This window comes from Suncus etruscus, chromosome 12, assembly GCF_024139225.1.
Source record: "Suncus etruscus isolate mSunEtr1 chromosome 12, mSunEtr1.pri.cur, whole genome shotgun sequence".
NCBI classification, from domain to species: Eukaryota; Metazoa; Chordata; class Mammalia; order Eulipotyphla; family Soricidae; genus Suncus; species Suncus etruscus.
Window position 1 is genome coordinate 49783845 of NC_064859.1, and position 8506 is coordinate 49792350.

At 39.3% G+C, this 8506-nt stretch overlaps 1 non-coding gene across 1 annotated transcript; it reads right to left on the bottom strand.

Annotated features, from left to right (window-relative positions):
• Positions 1-8094: 8094 nt before the first annotated feature.
• On the bottom strand, positions 8095-8258 carry LOC126025451 (U1 spliceosomal RNA). Its single transcript, XR_007501456.1, has one exon. It is a non-coding gene; the product is annotated as a U1 spliceosomal RNA (small nuclear RNA).
• Positions 8259-8506: the final 248 nt, after the last annotated feature.

An 8506-nucleotide genomic window follows, 5' to 3' on the forward strand; every position in this document is an offset into this window, starting at 1 on the left:
CTACTTGAGTGCTAAATATACTGAAATTTAAACTAGTACTAATTTATTATTAAGGATGAAGAAAGTAAATTATGTACCTTCTTCTGATTAGGAAGTGTATCTTATAAACATTAAAAAAATGTGGCCCTCTGAATTTTGCTGGATCTCAGATGCCAGCAACCTTCTGCCTCTCTACTCTGCTGTCCTGCATTTTCGGCCTGATTTCACCCTTGGTGCGGCTCATCAGCCAGCCTGCCTTCCTGTGAACTTTCCGGGGAGTCTGCCTTCCCATGAGCCTTCCGTGGAGGTGAGTCAACATGCCCAGAAAGGGAGGAGCCACTGAACTTCGCTGGATCTCAGATGCCAGCACCCTTCTGCCTCTCTACTCTGCTGTCCTGCATTTTTGGCCTGATTTCATCCTGGGTGCGGCCCATCTGCCAGCCTGCCTTCCTGTGAGCTTTCCAGGGAGTCTGCCTTCCCGTGAGCCTTCCGTGGAGGTGAGTCGACACGCCCAGAAAGGGAGGAGCCACTGAACTTCGCTGAATCTCAGATGACAGCACCCTTCTACTTCTCTACTCTGCTGTCCTGTATTTTCGGCCTGATTTCACCCTTGGTGCGGCTCATCAGCCAGCCTGCCTTCCTGTGAACTTTCCGGGGAGTCTGCCTTCCCATGAGCCTTCTGTGGAGGTGAGTCGACACGCCCAGAAAGGGAGGAGCCACTGAACTTCGCTGGATCTCAGATGCCAGCACCCTTCTGCCTCTCTACTCTGCTGTCCTGCATTTTTGGCCTGATTTCATCCTGGGTGCGGCCCATCTGCCAGCCTGCCTTCCTGTGAGCCTTCCGTGGAGGTGAGTCGACACGCCCAGAAAGGGAGAAGCCAGAGGAGCACGGTTGCTCCGCTCCCCTTCGCGACGGTGCACAGCATTTAGCCGATGAATACAATCACAACACGTAGAAAAACACGCAGTACTAGTGTGACAATGGGGAAACAACATGGGCCAGTGCCAGACATAGAGAATGAAGATGGCAACTCTGATGACTTGAACATGACTAACCACCTAGTCAGTCTCTCAGATAAGGAGTTTAGAGTTGCAATATGGAACATGTTCAAAGAACTCAAACAAAGTATAGAAGAGAAAACTAAAAAGAATCAGGAGAATATGAAGATAGAAATGAGAAAACTCCAAACAGAAATTTCAGATCAAATAACAGGTCTGAGAAACTCAGTAGATGAATTGAAGAAAAACATGTTTGAGATTTCCCACAGGTTAACAGCAGCTGAGGATAGAATCAGTACACTGGAAGATGAGATACATAACAATTACATACAGCAGAAGAAATTGGAAAAAAGCCTCAAAGCAAATGATCAAACAATGGAAAAATTACTCAAAGAATGGGAACAGATGAAAATAGAAGTCTATGATAAGATCAACAGAAACAACTTAAGAATCATTGGAGTCCCAGAGACTCAGGAAGAAAATCTCCAGGAAGAATCAACAGTCAAGAACATCATTAAAGAGAAACTACCAGAGATAATGAATACATGTGATCAAATCCTGCATGCCCGAAGAGTGCCAACTAAAAGAGACCCCAGAAAAAACACCCCAAGACACATCCTAGTCACAATGACGAATCCCATAGATAAAGACAGAATTCTGAAAGCAGCAAGATCGAAAAGAGAAATTACATTCAAGGGAACATCCTTGAGATTTACTGCAGACCTGTCACCAGAAACACTCAAGGCCAGAAGGCAGTGGTGGGACATAGTGACAAAACTCAATGAAATAAATGCTTCGCCTAGAATACTGCACCCAGCAAAACTCACTTTCAGGTTTGAAGGAACAATACATAGTTTCACAGACAAACAACAGCTCAAAAACTTCACAGACTCAAAACCATTCTTAAAAGAAAAACTGAACGGCATACTTTAAGACAAGGCTTACCAACAGACACACCAAACTTTAATATAAATATGGCACTAACTCCCAGGACAATTCTTTCTCTCAATGTCAATGGACTAAATGCACCAGTTAAGAGACACAGAATGGCTAAATGGATCAAAAAACTCAATCCAACCTTCTGCTGCCTACAAGAAACGCACCTGAATAGTCAGAACAAACATAGACTCAAAATAAAAGGCTGGAGGAAAATCATCCAAGCAAACAACACCCAAAAAAAAGCAGGAGTGGCCATATTAATATCAGATGATGCAAACTTTATACTTAGGAAAGTTGTAAGGGACAAAGATGGACATTTTGTATTAATCAAGGGATATGTACAGCAGGAAGAAATCACCCTCCTAAACATATATGCACCGAATGAGGGGTCAGCAAAATATTTAATACAACTGTTGACAAATCTGAAAAATAATATCAATAACAACATAATAATTGTGGGAGACCTCAACACGGCATTGTCAACACTAGACAGGTCAACCAGACTGAAACCCAACAAGAATATACTAGACCTGAGGAGAGAAATGGAAGAAAGAGGCCTAGTAGATATATACAGGACACTCCACCCCCAGAAGCCTGGATACACATTTTTCTCTAATGTACATGGGACATTCTCTAGGATAGACTACATGTTAGCACACAAAACATACCTCCATAATATCAAGAGGATAGAAATTTTGCAGGCTGCCTTTGCTGACCACAAAGCCCTGAAATGATATATAAACTACAAAGGGACACAGAAGAAAAAATTTAACACCTGGAAGTTAAATAGCCTCATACTGAATAATCAGTGGGTCCGAGATGAAATCAAAGAGGAAATCAAAACCTTCCTGAAAACAAATGACAATGGAGACACAAATTATCAGAACCTATGGGACACAGCAAAAGCAGTACTGAGAGGAAAATTTATAGCTTTGCAAGCACACATCAGGAAAGAAGAAGGGGCATACCTGAATAGCTTAATGACGCAGCTCATAGAATTAGAAAGTGCTCAACAAAAGGATCCAAAAATAGGGAAGCAGAAGGAAATAACAAAGCTGAGAGCAGAAATCAATGAAGTGGAAACCAGAAAAACCATCCAAAAGATCAACGAAAGCAGAAGTTGGTTCTTTGAAAAAATAAACAAGATTGATAGACCACTGGCAAAACTAACAAAGAAAGAAAGAGAGAGAAACTTGATAACTCGTATTAGGAATGAAAAAGGAGAGATCACTACTGATATGGTAGAGATTCAAAGGGTAATCAGAAACTACTTTGAGAAACTCTATGCCACTAAAATGAAAACCTGGAAGAAATGGATAAATTTTTGGAATCTTATAATCTTCCACGATTGAATGAAGAGGATGTAGCATATCTAAACACACCCATTACTATTGAGGAAATTAAGAAAGTAATCAAATGTCTGCCCAAAAACAAAAGCCCAGGCCCAGATGGATTTACTAATGAATTCTTTCAAACCTTTCAAGAGGAACTACTACCAATCCTGGCAAGACTCTTTCATGAAATTGAAAAAACAGGAAAACTTCCAAATAGCTTTTATGAAGCCAACATTACCTTGATACCTAAACCAGACAGAGATGCTACGAAAAAAGAAAATTACAGACCAATATCGCTGATGAATGCAGATGCAAAGATCTTAAACAAAATCCTGGCAAATAGGATTCAATGCCTCATTAAGAAGATCATCCACTACGATCAAGTAGGTTTCATTCCAGGAATGCAAGGCAGGTTTAACATCCATAAATCTATCGACATAATACACAACATCAACAGCAAGAAAAATAAAAATCACATGACCATATCAATCGACGCAGAGAAAGCATTTGACAAGGTCCAACACCCATTCTTGATCAAAACTCTCAGCAAGATGGGAATGGAGGGAACCTTTCTCAATATAGTTAAGGCCATCTACCACAAGCCAGAGGCAAATATTGTCCTCAATGGAGAAAAACTGAAAGACTTTCCTCTAAATTCTGGCACAAGACAAGGCTGTCCTCTCTCACCACTCCTATTCAACATAGCACTGGAAGTACTCGCTATAGCGATTAGGCAAGAAAAGGATATCAAGGGAATCCAGATAGGAAAGGAAGAAGTCAAGCTCTCACTGTTTGCAGATGACATGATACTCTACTTAGAAAACCCCAAAGACTCTACCAAAAAGCTTCTAGAAACAATAGACTCATATAGCAAGGTGGCAGGCTACAAAATTAACACACAAAAATCAATGGCCTTTCTATACACCAATACTAATAAGGAAGAAATGGACATTAAGAAAACAACTCCATTCACTATAGTGTCACACAAACTCAAATATCTTGGAATCAACTTGACTAAAAATGTGAAGGACCTATACAAGGAAAACTATAAAACTCTGCTCCAAGAAATAAGAGAGGACACGCGGAAATGGAAGCACATACCCTGCTCATGGATTGGCAGGATTAACATCATTAAAATGGCAATACTCCCCAAAGCACTGTACAGATTTAATGCGATCCCCCTAAAGATACACATGACATTCTTCAAAGAACTGGACCGGGCACTTTTGAAATTTATTTGGAACAATAAACACCCTCGAATAGCTAAAGCAATCATTGGGAAAAAGAATATGGGAGGAATTACTTTCCCCAACTTTAAACTTTACTACAAAGCAATAGTTATCAAAACAGCATGGTATTGGAATAAGGACAGGCCCTCAGATCAGTGGAATAAGCTTGAATACTCAGAGAATGTTCCCCAGACATACAATCACCTAATTTTTGATAAAGGAGCAAAAAATCCTAAATGGAACAAAGAAAGCCTCTTCAACAAGTGGTGTTGGCATAACTGGGTAGCCACTTGCAAAAAATTGCACTTAGACCCCCAGCTAACATCATGTACGAAGGTAAAATCCAAATGGATTAAAGACCTCGATATCAGCCCCAAAACCATAAGATATATAGAACAATACGTAGGTAAAACACTCCAGGACATTGAGGCTAAAGGCATCTTCAAAGAAGAAACTGCACTCTCCAAGCAAGTGAAAGCAGAAATTAACAGATGGGAATATATTAAGCTGAGAATCTTCTGCACATCAAAGGAAATAGTGCCCAAGATACAAGAGCCACCCACTGAGTGGGAGAAACTATTCACCCAATACCCATCAGATAAGGGGCTAATCTCCAAAATATAAATGGCACTGACAGAACTTTACAAGAAAAAAACATCTAATCCCATCAAAAAATGGGGAGAAGAAATGAACAGACACTTTGACAAAGAAGAAATACACATGGCCAAAAGACACATGAAAAAGTGCTCCACATCACTAATCATCAGGGAGATGCAAATCAAAACAACTATGAGGTACCACCTCACACCACAGAGAATGGCACACATCACAAAGAATGAGAATAAACAATGTTGGCGGGGATGTGGGGAGAAAGGAACTCTTATGCACTGCTGGTGGGAATGCCGTCTAGTTCAACCTTTATGGAAAGCGATATGGAAATTCCTCCAAAAACTGGAAATCGAGCTCCCATACGATCTAGCTATACCACTCCTAGGAATATACCCTAGGAACACAAAAATACAATACAAAAACCCCTTCCTTACACCTATATTCATTGCAGCACTATTTACCATAGCAAGACTCTGGAAACAACCAAGATGCCCTTCAACAGACGAATGGCTAAAGAAACTGTGGTACATATACACAATGGAATATTATGCAGCTGTCAGGAGAGATGAAGTCATGAAATTTTCCTATACATGGATGTACACGGAATCTATTATGCTGAGTGAAATGAGTCAGAGAGAGAGAGAAAAACGCAGAATGGTCTCACACATTTATGGGTTTTAAGAAAAATGAAAGACATTCTTGCAATAGTAACTTTCAGACACAAAAGAGAAAAGAGCTGGAAGTTCCAGCTCACCTCAGGAAGCTCATCACAAAGAGTGATGAGTTTAGTTGGATAAATAACTACATTTTGAACTGTCCTAATAATGAGAATGTATGAGGGAAATTGAGAACCTGTTTAGAGTACAGGCGGGGGTCGGGTGGGGAGGAGGGAGACTTGGGACATTGGTGATGGGAATGTTGCACTGGTGATGGGTGGTGTTAAGAAAAAAAAATATTGAAAAAAAAAAGTAAGATGGTATGGTGGCTGTAAACTTTACAAATCAATAGTATTGATTATGACTACGACAATTACAACACATAAAATAAAGCAGAAAAATAGATGAATAAAAATGATAAAATAAAAAAAAATGTGGCCAATGTGCCAGAGCAGTGGTGCAGTGGTAGGGCATTTGACTTTCAAGGGGCTGACCTAGGACAGACCATAATTTGATCCATATGGGGGACCCATATGGTCCCCCAAGCCAGGAGCAATTTCTGAGCATATAGCCAGGAATAATCCTTGAGTGTCAGCTAGTGTGGCCCCAAACCCAAAATTCACCCCCCGTGCCCAAAATGTGGGCAATTTACACTCAACTATACTTACTTATGACTCTGTGCTCTCTTATCCCTCTTGGTAGTGCTCAGTGTTTCAGTTTGTACATGGGTGACTACATTTAAAACAAATGCCTTAACATTCTACTATCTCTTAGGCCTACTACCACCGTTATTCAGCAACTAAATATCAAATAACTTAACATTTTCTGTATCATTTGTATTAAATATGTTTCTACTTGGAAATAGGCATGCTGTTTTCTTTCTATCTGATTCCTAGGTATGTTTATTTATTTATTAAATTATATTCAGTTTCTCACAGATTCCTCAGAGGAATTATTGCCTGAGGTATTGCCTGGGACACCAGAGTATACTCTAGGGTCTACAAGACTGCATCACATTATGCTTGAAGAAAATGCTGCCAAATGTTAAATCGGACATGCATCTTAACCTCTGTAAGATCCCTTTGATCCCCAAAATTTAAGAATTATTTTTACAAAAAAATAAGTTTTGTATTGAGGTAACACTTTTTTTTTCTACACTATAAATGTATGAGTGTAGTGTAATTTCACATTTCTTCAAAATATATGTGGTCTATCACACATAGCAAATACTGATATCTCTATACCACAGCCCAAAGACATCCAAACCAGTAATATCCCATAATAAACTCAATTTTGCAGTCTTAGTGTGTAGTAAAACCATTTTAAAAGAAAGTTTTGGTAATTGATATATTTAAGTAGATCACTTGCTTATGATTATATTGCTTTATTTTTGTGATCATTGGCCTTCACTAATCTGAAATCATTTATATAAAAATCAAAATATTCTATAAAATAAGTGTTAAGAACTGATAATTATTTGGTGAGAAATCTATATTATCCACTTATGTAGGTATTTTATAAATCTTCTTCAGACTATTTTATCTGGAACATATAAGATTTTATGCAGAAAAACATCTTTATTTTAGATTTTGGATTTCAAATTCACAAATGTTATATTCTCAGCATACTATAATTTTCTGAAAATAATAAAACAAAAACTGTCAGAAAGATAGCATTGTTGTTGTTCCTTAGTAGAAAAATAAAAATTTCCAGTGGTTGAAATATATTAGTATTTCTCTTTTTTTTTCTTTTTAAATTATTTTTCTTTTATATTTTAGGGGGCCACACTCAGTGGTTTTCAGGGGTTACACTTGGTTCTGAGCTCAGAACTCAGTCCTGGGCACATTTTGACCTGAATTTACCCCTCCTCCAGACTATTAAATGACTTAACGGGGACATTTATGTTTTCGTTGTATGTTTCTGTAGATGCATTTCTTTAAAAGTATTTATTTATTTCCAAATATAGAGGTAGCTACCTCCAATCTTTTTTATTTATTTTTGTTTTGATTTGCTTAGTGAGAAATTCTAGTAAAAAAAGTCTTGCTTGGAATACAAGCTCCAGTCAAAAACACAGAGTAGAACTCTAGAGATTGTTATTATTGTTTATTATTATTATTATTATTATTATTATTATTATTATTATTATTATTATTTTATTTTTTTGGTTGGTTTGGGAGTCCCACCAGGCAGCGCTCAGGGGTTTCTCCGGGCTTTATGCTCAGAAACCGTTCCTGGCAGGCTCGGGGGACCATATGGTATGATGGGATTCGAACCACAGTCCTGCATGCAAGGCAAATGCCATACCTTCCTGCTATCTCTCCGGCTCCAATGAGCTTGTTATTTTTTTTCCAGGGGAGAGCGTGAACGCAGTCCCCCACTACCACAAATTATGCAATCGAGTTTCCCACATTTGGGGAAACTGCAGGGGTCAGCACATTCGGAGTGCAATGGATAAGTTTTGCCCTGAGGAAACCACCTTTGTGATCATGGTATCTCCCCTGCCAGGTAAGTATCGAGCATGTTATTTTATTTTATTTTATTTTTTTGGTTTTTGGGCCACACCCAGTGATGCTCAGGGGTTACTCCTGGCTATGCGCTCAGAAGTCGCTCCTGGATTGGGGGACCATATGGGACACCGGGGGATCGAACCGCGGTCCGTCCAAGGCTAGCGCAGGCACCTTACCTCTAGCGCCACCGCCCGGCCCCAAGCATGTTATTTTTAACCCCAAATGCCCCAGTAATAAAACATGGCATTGTTCCT